The sequence below is a fragment of the Panthera tigris genome, chromosome A1, assembly GCF_018350195.1.
Source record: "Panthera tigris isolate Pti1 chromosome A1, P.tigris_Pti1_mat1.1, whole genome shotgun sequence".
NCBI classification, from domain to species: Eukaryota; Metazoa; Chordata; class Mammalia; order Carnivora; family Felidae; genus Panthera; species Panthera tigris.
Genome location: NC_056660.1, coordinates 85835699 through 85847795, shown reverse-complemented (window position 1 = coordinate 85847795; position 12097 = coordinate 85835699).

Below are 12097 nucleotides of genomic sequence, written 5' to 3'. Positions count from 1 at the left end.
GCATCCTAAAACAGCAGAATACACATTATTTTCAATGCCACATGGCACATACTCAGATTAGATCATGTTTCAGTCACAAAAAAAGCCTCCACAAATTAAAGCATAATGAGGTCATACCAGGTTGATTTTCTGACCAGAAAAATATGAAAATAGAAGTCAACCACAAGAAAAAATAGGAAAGACCACAAACACGAGAATGTTAAACACCATGCTACTAAATAATGAATGGGTCAACCAAAAAAATCTAAGAAATAATAATAATAATAATAAAATGCATGTATAAAAAATGAAAACACAATGATTCACAAACTTTGGTATGCAGCAAAATCAGTCCTTAGATGGAAGTATATAGCAGTACAGGTCTGCCTTAAGAAGTAAGCAAATTGTAAAATGAATAACCTAAACTAACACCTAAAAGAACTTACCAAAAAATCATAATAATAATAAGGCCTGAAGCCAGCAAAAAAAGAAAATAATAAATATTAGAGCAGAAAAAAATGATAGAGAAACAGAAATAAATAAATAAATAATAAATAAAACAGATCAATGGAACTGAAAGCTGATTCTTTGGGGGAAAAAAACCGGTAATAAAATTAATAAACCTCTAGTTAGACCTTACAAGGGGAAAAGAGAAAGAATACCCATAAACAAGATCACAAATGAAAGAGGAAACACTATGAAAATATGAACAATTATAAGTACATATTATGAAAAACCATATGTCAAAAATTTCACATCCAAGAACAAAAGGTAAATTCGTAGAAACACACAAATTACTCAAATGAGAGGGAAAACTAGAAAATTTGAAGTGAATGATAACCAGCAAGGAAATTGAGTCAGTAGTAATAAAACAAACAAACAAACAAAAAACACACACAAAAAAAACCCTCAAACTAACAAAAGCTCAGGGCCAGATCATTTAACAGGTGAATTCTACCAAACATTTAAAGGAGAGTTAATACCTATTCTCTTCAAACTATTCCAAAAAATAGGAAAGGAAGAAAAACTTCCGAACTAATTTTATGAAGCCAGCATTACCCTGACACCAAAACCCAGTAAGATTCCACTAGAAAAGAGAAATAGAGGCCAATATACCTGATGAACATGGATACAAGCATTCTCAATGAAAAATGAACAAAACAAACAATAGAATTAAAAAAAAAACTCATTTACCATGTTCAGGTGGGAATTATGCCTAAGCTGCAAGTGTGTTTCAATATTTGGAAATCAATTAACATATTACACCACATTAATAAAAGAAGAGATAAGAACCATATGATTATCTGAATAGATGCAGGAAAAGCACTTCACGAAGTACAACATCATTCATGATAAAAATCCTCAACAGGTAGGTTTAGAGGGAGCATACCTCAACAAAATAAAGGTCATTGCTTAAAAATCCACAGTTAATATCATCCTTAATAGGGAAAATTTCAGAGCTTTTCCTTTATGGTCAGGACAAAACAAGGATGCCACTCTCACTACTGTTATTTTACATAGCATTGGAAGTCATAGCCACAGAAATCAGAGAATATATACAGATAAATGTCATCCAAATCAGCAAGGAAGAAGTAGAACTTCCACTATGTGCAGAAGACATCATACCCTATATAGAAAATCTGAACTCCAAAAAAAAAAAATTGCTAGAATTGGGACACAAATTCAGTAAAGTTATAGCATACAAACTAAATGTACAGAATTCTTTTGCATTTCTATACACTTATAATGAAGCAGTAATAAGAGAAATTGAAGAATCAATCCCATTTACAACTGTAGCAAGCACAATAAGACATTTAGACATATAGCTAACCAAAGACATGAAAGACCTGTGCTGTGAAAACTACATTATCCTGATGAAAGCAATTCAAGAGGACACACAAAAAATTAAAAGAACTTTCATGCTCATGTATTAGAAGAACAAATATTGTTAAAATGTTGATCTTTCAAAGCAATCTACACATTTAATGTAACCACAATCAAAATACATGGAGCATTTTTCACAAACCTAGAACAAACTATCCTGAAATTTTCAGGGAGCCACAAGAGACCCCAAGTATCCAAAGCAGCCATGAAAAGGAAAAGCAAACCCAGAGACATCACAATTCCAGATTTCAAGTTATATTAGAAAACTGTTGTCATCAAAACGGTATGGTATCATCACAAAATAGACACATAGAGCAACTGAACAGAACAGAAAACCCAGAAGTGAACCCACAATTATTTGGTCAACTCGTCTTTGACAAAGCAGGAAAGAAAATCCAATGGAAAAAAAGATCTCTTCAACAAACGGTGTTGGGAAAACTAGATAGCAACATGAAAAAGAATGAACCTGGACCACTTTCTTACACCATATACAAAAATGAACTGAAAATGAATTAAAGTTGTTTTTTTTTTAATTTTTTAATGTTTATTTTTGAGAGAGAGAGAGAGAGAACAGGAGTGAGGAAGGGGGTGGGGGTGGTGTAGAGAAGGAAGGAGACATAGAATCCTAAGCAGGCTCCAGGCTCTGAGCTGTCTGCACAGAGCCCCATGCAGGGCTCAAAGCCGTGAACCACAAGATCATGCCCTGAGCTGAAGTCGGACGTTCCACCAACCAAACCACCCAGGCGTCCCAGATTAAAGTTCTTAATGTGAGTCAGGAAACCTTCAAAATCCTAGAGGAGAACACAGGCAGTAGCATCATGGATATTGGCCATAACAACTGCTGATTAGATATGTCTCCTGAGGCAAGGTAAACAAAAGCAAGAGTGAGCAATTGAGACTTCATCAATGCAAAAAGCTTCTGCACAGGGTAAGAAATTTTTAAAAAAGCCATCTAAGAAGTGAGAGAAGGTATTTTCAAATGATGTTTCTGGTAAATGGTTAGTATCCAAAATATATAAAAACTTGTAAAAGTCAACACCCCAAAAAACAAATAATCCAATTAATAAAAGGGCAGAAGTCATGAGTAGACATATTGGCAAAAAAGACCTAAAATGGCTAACAGACTCATTAAAAGATGTTCAACATCACTGATCATCAGTGAAATAGTGAAATCAAAACTACAATGAGATATCACTTCACACCTGTCAGAATGGCTAAAATTAACAACACAGGAAACAATAAGTATGGTGAGGATGTGAAAAAAAGAGTAAACCTCTTATACTTTGTTGGTAATGCAAACTGGTGCAGGCATTCTGGAAAATAGTATGGAGTTTCCTCAAAAAGTTAAAAATAGAACTATCCTATCATCCAGCAATTTCACAACTAGGTATTTATCCAAAGAATACAATGATATTGATTTGAAGGAATACCTACCCCCTGATGTTTATAGCAACATTATCAACAATAACCAAATCATGGAAACAGCCCAACCGTCCATTGACTGATGAATGGGTAAAGAAGATGTGGTATATATACAGTGGAATACTACTCAGCCATAGAAAATAATGTAATCTCGATATTTGCAAGGATGTGCATGGGGCTACAAAGTATTGTGCTGAGTGAAATAGGTCAGTCAGAGAAAGACAAATACCATATGATTTTACTCATAGGTGAAATTTAAGAAATGATACAAGAAATTATAGGGGGAAGAAAGAGAAGAAAACCATGAAACAGACTCTTAACTATAGAGAACAAAGTGAGGGTGACTAAAGGGGAGATATTGGGGTATGGTTTCAATAGGTGATGAGGATTAAGGAGAGCACTTTTTGTCATGAGCATCATATGTTTTTCTAAGTGATGAATCACTAAAGTGTACATTTGAAACCAATATTACACTCTATGTTAACTAACTGGAATTTAACTAAAAACTTAAAAAAAATAATGATATAAAATGAGAATAATTTAAGATTATTCAGCAACATTATCAAGTGTAATAATATTTTATTATAGGAATCCCTGAATAAGTGAGAAAGAAGGGGGCAGAAAACTTTCAGTTGAAGAAACAATAGCTGAAAACATCTCTAACCTGGGGAAGGAAACAGACATCCAGATCAAAGAAACACAGAGAGCTACTACAAGATGAACCCACAGAGGTATACAGAAGAGACATCATCATTAAAATGGGAAATAGTAATAAAAACAGATATTTATAAAACCACCAAGAAAAAAAAAGTTATATATTGGGGAAATTCAATAAGGCTATATCATCTTATTAACCAGCAGAAATCTGTAAGCCAAGAGAGAGTAACAGGATATACTCAAGGTACTGGGGAAAAATACTGGAAATAAAAATACTCTATCCAGAAAAATTATCATCAGAATGGAAAGAGAAGTAAAGCATTACCTAGGGAAATATATGTTAAAGAAGTTCATCACTGCTAAACCATTCTTGTGAGAAATATTAAAGGAAAGTCTTTGAGAATAAGAGGCCATAAGTAGAATTTAGAAAATTATAAAAGGTAAAAAAAAAAAATCACAGGACAAAATGCACAATTAAGATAATAAATCAGTAATTTATAAAGCTAATGTGAAGGTTAAAATATAAAGAAGATAAATTATGTTTATAAAAATTAGTAGAGATACACAAAATAAATGTATGTCAAATATGACATCACATGCCTAATACATGAAGAGGGCATTACAAATTTGCTGCATTTACAATGTATTTCAATTTAAGCAACTATCAATTTAATAAAGACTTCCATACCCATAAAATATTATATTTGAACCAAATGATAACTACACAGCAAAAGTCTCTAATAGATACACACACACACACACACACACACACACACACACACACACCAAATAAACGAATGGAAAGGAATCCAAGCATTATATTAAAGACAGAAAACTATATAAACCACAGGGGAAGAGAATGAGAGAAAACAAGGAATAGAGAAGAACGACAAAAACAAGACAACAACAAAATGAGAATAAGCACACATCTATAAATAATTACTTTTTATGTAAATGGAAAAAATTCTTCATTCAGTAGGTTTAAGGTGACTGAACAGATTAACAAAGAAAGATGTAGTAGCCATAGTTGTATCAGAAAAAAATGGACTTTAAAACAAAGAGTGTAGCCAAAGAAAAATCTGGGCACTACATAATGAAAAAGGGATCGATCCAACCAGGGGATATAACAATTGTAAAAATCTAGGCAACACATCAGAACACCTAATACATAAATCAAATAAAACAGACATGAAGAGATAAATTAACAGTAGTATAAAATATGTTGGAATATTAATGTCCCACTTCCATAAGTGGATAGATAATCCAAACAAAAGTAATGAAACAGTGTTTCTGAACATCACATTAGAGCAAATGGACCTAAAACATATGTACAGAACATTTGATCCCAAAACAGAAAAATACACATTCTTTTCAAGGGTACATGCAAAATTCTTTGAAATAGATCACATATTAGACAACAAAATAAGTCTCAATGAATTTAAGAAGATTGAAATGATACCCAGCATCATTTTGACCAAAAAGGTAAAAACTAGAAATCAATTACAAGACAAAACCTGGAAAAAAAAAAACAAAACAGAAGTACATGGATACTAAATAACATGATACCAAACTCAACAATGAAGGGATCACCAAAAAAATCACAGAGAACTTAAAAATATGTGGGAAAATAACAATGAAAACAAAATGATCGAAAATCTTTGAAGTGCAGGAAAAGTATTTCTTCACTCAGATGAGTGAAGTTATGATATTTGTCTTTCTCTGACTGATTTCGCTTAGCTTAATACCCTCTAGTTCCATCCATGTAGCTGCAAATGGCAAGATTTCATTCTTTTTGATCACTGAGTAATACTCATTGGATATATATACCACACCTTTATCCATTTTTACACCGATGTGCATTTGGGCTCTCCCATACTTTGGCTAGTGTTGATATTATTGCTATAAACATTGCGATGCACATGCCCCTTTGAAACAGCATACCTGTATTCCTTGAATAAATAGCTAGTAATGCAACTGCTGGATCATAGGGTAAGTTCTATTTTTAATTTTTTGAGTTACCTTTATGCTTTTTTTCCAGAGTGGCTGTACCTTTTTTCATTCCCACCAGCAGTGCAAAAGAGATCCTCTTTCTCCACATCCTCTGTTGTTGTGTGAGTTGTTAATGTTAGCCATTCTGACAGGTGTGAGGTTGTATCTCATCAAGGTTTTGATCTGTATTTCCCTGATGATGAGTGATGTTGAGAAATTTTTCGTGTGTTGGTTGTCATCTGCTTGCCTTCTTTGAAAAAGTGTCTGTTCATGTCATTTGCCCTTTTCTTCACTGAATTACTTGTTTTTTAGGTGTTGAGTTTGATAAGTTCTTTATAGATTTTTGAATACTAACCCTTTCTCTGATATGTCATTTGCAAATGTCTTCTCCCATTCTGTCGGTTGCCTTTTAGTTTTGCTGATTGTTTCCTTTGGTGTGCAGAAGGTTTTTATTTTGATGAGGTCCCAATAGTTCACTTTAGCTTTTGTTTCCCTTGCCTCCAGAGATGTGTTGAGTAAGAAGTTGCTGTGGCCGACGTCAAAGAGGCTTTTCCTGCTTTTTCATCGGGGATTTTGATGTCTTCCTGTCTTATGTTTAGGTTTTTCACCCATTTGGTGTTTCTTTTTGTGTATGGTGAAGGAAAGTGGCCCAGGTTCCTTTTTCTATATGTCGTTGTCCATATAACTTCCAGTTGCACATTATAATAGCCAAACGTCTAATATTCACAAACAAATAGATCATGACACACAAGAAAATAAATAGGAAAATATGGCTGAAAGGAACAAATTAATTGTCATAAATTATTCAAGAAAGAGCATAGAATTTGAAGTGACCAGACATAGACTTTAAAGCAACAAACACAAAATATGACAAAATTGTAAAACAAACAAATAAAAACATGGAAAAATAAATCAGAAAAATATATGCATAAAATTATACAAATGAAATGATGTAACTATGATATTAACTCAAATGAAATAGTAGAGGTGGAAAGAATACAAATTGATATCAGTCATTCAGTAGTAAATTCAGCAGTAGATTTGAATAGACAGAGGAAACAATCAGAAAATTTGAAGATAAGACAACTGAAATTACTAAATCTGGGTATCAGAATTAAGATAGAAATAATCAGAGACATAGGAACCTATTGAATTCCATCTAGTAGACAAGTATACACATTATAAGAGCCTAAGGGAAAAGAAAAAGAGATGGAGAGAGGGAAAGTGGCAGAAAGAATATTTGAGAAAATAATAGACAAAATTTTCTACATTTGATAAAATACATGAATTTAAGTTTTCAAGATTTTTTTAAATATGGAATTTATTTTCAAATTCATTTCCATACAACACCCAGTGCTCATCCCAACAGGTGCCTTCCTCAATGCCCATTACCCACCCTCCCTTACCTCCCACCCCCCATCAACCCTTAATTTATTCTCAGTTTTTAAGAGTCTCTTATGGTTTGGCTCACTCCTCTCCTACCTTTTTTTTTTCCTTCCCCTCCTCCATGGTCTTCTGTTAAGTTTCTCAGGATACACATAAGAGTGAAAACATATCGTATCTGTCTTTCTCTGTATGACTCATTTCACTTAGCATAACACTCTCCAGTTCCATTCACGTTGCTACAAAAGGCCATATTTCATTGTTTCTCATTGTCAAGTAGTATTCCATTGTGTATATAAACCAGAGTTTCTTTGTCCATTTATCAGTTGATGGACATTTAGGCTTTTTCCATAATTTAAAGTTTTCAAGAATTTTAAGTACCCCCATAAAGGATAGACCTAGAGATTCATATGGTTGTTTTCATAGTAGACAAAGGTTTTATATCCATATTTTTGTTCACAACAACAGACTGGTAGCAGTGTAAACACATACAAATGAGAGTTTGAAGGGAATTCCAAGTCATACATAAGTTTCTTCAATTGAGCTTAAACATAAAACAGCCTTCTTTCATGTCCTTTCTGCATGTCTTTATGTATTTATTGAGTCGTTGACGGTGAGTAATGGAGAAAAATTTAAAAAGTTAAGCCGTATAAAAAAACAAGTGACTTTTCATAAGGGGTTTCTTAAATTCCTCAGTATGGACAGTATGTTTATATGAAAATATAAAATGTCTCAAAATAAATTTGATGTCTCTAGTTATCAAACAATTATGCACATCTGTCAAGGGAATGGGATATTTGTGTTTAGAAAAAAATATTTAAACTGAAACTTAATTGGGATGTTGCTTCACCTTGATAGTACCAAATTTATCTTTCTTAATTTTACCCTTACCTTCTTCAGCTGAAGGAACCTCCACATTGGAGATGGCCAACACCACTAGTATGACAGATTTCATCCTCATTGGATTCTCAGAGATTCATGACGTTCAAACGTTACATGCTACTCTGTTCTTATTTAACTAGATGACATCTCTAATGAGAAATACCCACATCATCACCATAACTGCTCATGACCACAATCTTTTTCTCCTTGTATTTTTTCCTGAAACACCTCCCACTTTTAGATTCCCTTCTAAATCTGACATTGTACCCAAATCTATTTTTCATTCAATAAAACACACAAGGACCATCTCTTTTCTGTGCTGTGTCACAAAGAAGTTTTTGTTGCTTTAAATGGCATGTTCAGAACTGGTCCTACTTACAGTGATGCTCTATGACCACCAACTAGCCTTTTGTTATTGCTTACATTATGAGGTCATCATAAACAGGAAGTTCTGTGTGCAGAACTTCTTGCAGCAGCTTTTGGTTCAGCTGGTGCATAAGTGGGGTCATGTACACCTTCTTATTAACCTTTTCCAGCTTCCTCTTAAAAAAATAATTTGTGATGTCTCTTCCTCAATGAAGATTTCATGCTTTGCCACACATACTGTAAAACCTGTCACAACTCATATTTTCTAGCTCTTAGATATTTTATTACTTTCATAATGTCCTACACTTGTGTATTTCTGACCTTCCTGACAATCCTACTAGCACAGGGAATATCGAAAGTCTTCTCCACCTGTCTGCCTCATCTCTTAACCATAACCTTATTTTTTCTCAACTGCCAGTGAACACTATTTGAGGCCCAAGTCAGGTATTCCATCTCTTCTGGACCTTTGTCTATCTTTTCCCTTTGGTACACTTCCAACTCTAAATCCCATGATCTACAGCTTGAGAAATACAGACATCAAAGATGCTCTAAGAAAGGTAAATTTGGGCAAAATCCTGTCATGTTGTAACTCTATTATCTGGTCTTTCTCATGTACAATATTTACTATTGATATTTAACCAGATTTTTTAGGTTTATTTATTTATTTGAGAGATACAGACAGCACAAGTAGGGAAGGGCAGTGAGAGGTAGAGAGAATCCCAAGCAGGCTCTTTTGTTGGGAAGAGAAATCACTTTGCATTTATTCTTATGTAAGTGTATTTTAAATATATTTTTCAGCTTACTAAATATATGTGTTACACAATGTCAACTAAACATTATCTTCTATGCCTTAATTGACATAGATAGATGATAGATAGATAGATAGATAGATGATAGATATCAGCATTTTTCTGATTTTTTCCTTGCTTGCAAAAAACACTGCTATTAAGCTTATTTAGCAAAAATCTATGTAAACATGTATATTGCCAGTTCAACATCTCGAAACTTGAATTCACCATCAGATATGTGGATATTTAAAATTCCAAATCTTTAAAAACTTCAAAAAACTTTTTTTTATAATCCACTTTCACCAATGCTTCAGAATATTTGCTTCTCTTTGAATCTTTGCTGTAACTATTTAAAATTTTCTAATATTTTCTGAACTATTTGACAAAATAATATTCCATAGTTATTTAAATTTGATTTTCTAGTGAAATTAAATAACTTGACATACATTTATTAATTCTTTATGCTTATTCTTGGAATTCTTCACATGCACTTTGCCTGTATTCATATTTTTATACTGATTTGAGGAGTCCTACATATTTTATGGATATGACAGTGCAGAGCCCAACATAGGGCTTGAACTCACAAACTGAGATCATGACCTAATCTGAAACCAAGACTTCGAAGCTTAACTGACTGAGCCACCCAGGTGCCCCTTAACTAAATTTCAAATAGAGATGATACATCATTTTGGATTCATCTAGTTCAGTCATAAGTGTTGAATGATGTCTGTGTGTGACTTCACATTGAAATTTATCTGTTGTCTGAATCAGTGATGAATTTTGTTACCTGATCTCAATGTCTCCATTGTTCTTTGGGTTTAATTTTGGAGACTGCTAATTACCTTCTGTTTCTTCTTTTTCTTTTACTTTATTCATAGTATGTAGTTCAGTTAGTGTTTTTTGTTTGTTTTGTTTCTGTTTTTGTTGTTTTTGTTGTTGTTTGTTTGTTTTGCTTTGTTGTTTTTTTCTCCCTGGAAAGATAACTTTGTCCAGAATGGCAAGCAATCTAATAAACTGTGGGCTAATTTATTTCAGTCATATGCTTTGAAGGCATCTTTCTGTAACAACTCAAATGTCTGGTATTGTCCTCTTATTGTGCTCTCTAAATCTGTTCATTCAATTTGGACTTTGAGTCCATTAACTACTTCAGATCTAACCTTCAGGATAACCTTTGAAATGGTATAGAATTTTGCAAGAGAGACAGGAATGGGTCAGTCAGTATATGTTCATGAAAGTATTGAGTATTTTCAACCAGTTATCTGGAAAGCATAGAATGGAAAACAATAAAACTCCAGGTTATTTTCTCAGAACAGATACTTATGAGTTCACTATTTAAATTATTTATAGGAATCATCTGACCCTATGTGATTACTAAAGAGACTATCATGTGGGCCTTGTAACCTTATACCAAAAAATGATGTAGACTGTGAGATAGCTTAAGTACTTAAGTAGAATCTTCTGATGACACTGAATCATGTAGAGCAGCACCATTCAGGAGATGTTCTTTAGTGATGAAAATGTGGCTAGTGTAATGGCAGACATAACATTTTAGTTCAATTTATTTTCAACTAACATAAATTTAAGTAGTCACACATGGAAGTTGACTACTAAAGTGGACATTCACAGATTTGGAGTGAAATAATCTAAAATTTTAAAGTTCTAATATCTAATAATACAATAAACCTTACATACTTTACTTTTTTTCTTATATTTTGTGCAAACATTCTCATTTCAGCCATTAGTCTACAGAAAAAAATACATATATACAAGATGATGATGTATATGTATATATGAATATCTTGTATATATGCGTATATACATATATATACAAGATGATGAGGCTCATATTTATCTCAAAGAGAGAAATCCATCTAACCAGGGACCTGAAACTACAGTGAAATTTTGAGGAACAAGTAAAGGAATTTGTTTAAGATGCCAGTTTTCATTAAGAAAGAAATAAAGGATTATTGAATATTTTATAAATACATTATGTGATGATTTATGCTACTCTGAACCATTAACAATCGAGAAAACAAACAAACAATTCAAACAAAATATTGACCAATTTCAAAGAAAAGCCAGGGAGAAAAAGTTCTTATCTGCCCAAGGTTTTTACCTATTCATCAGAGCCTATACAAATGCTAATGACCTTATAATAAAAATAGCTACATCAAATGATTAAGAATTTATAATATATTTTATTTTTTTAAGTAACATCTACACCCACTGAAGGGCTTGAAATCACCACCCTGAGATCAATAGTCACATGCTCTACCAAATGTGTCAGACAGGTGTCTCTATAATATGAAAAACAAAACAAAACAAAACTTACTCTTGATATAGCTGGTTTCTCTTATAAGAGCATTATGGTAAGACTTCAAAATTTGTTTCTGTTGAAGAGAAAAAGAATAAGCTTGTAGTATGATAAAAATGATAAACAGGACACTGTTTTGCATTCTGGAGAATTTCTTGATTATTAAAATAAATAAATAAATAAAAAATACTAAATAAATAAATAAATAAATAAATAAATAAATAAAACTTCCAGTACTCTCTGATGTGTTTTAGCCACTGTAAATACAGTACAATATTGTGAATTTAACTGGTGTCACTTTCCCTTTAAGAAACAAAAACTGTGTTATGTAAACCCCAACCAGAAATAGTTCAAGTCAACAGCATGTCACTTTGTTTTCATAATAATAGAATAAGCAAGTAGCAAACACTTGCTTTATAAAGTTGTCTATAAA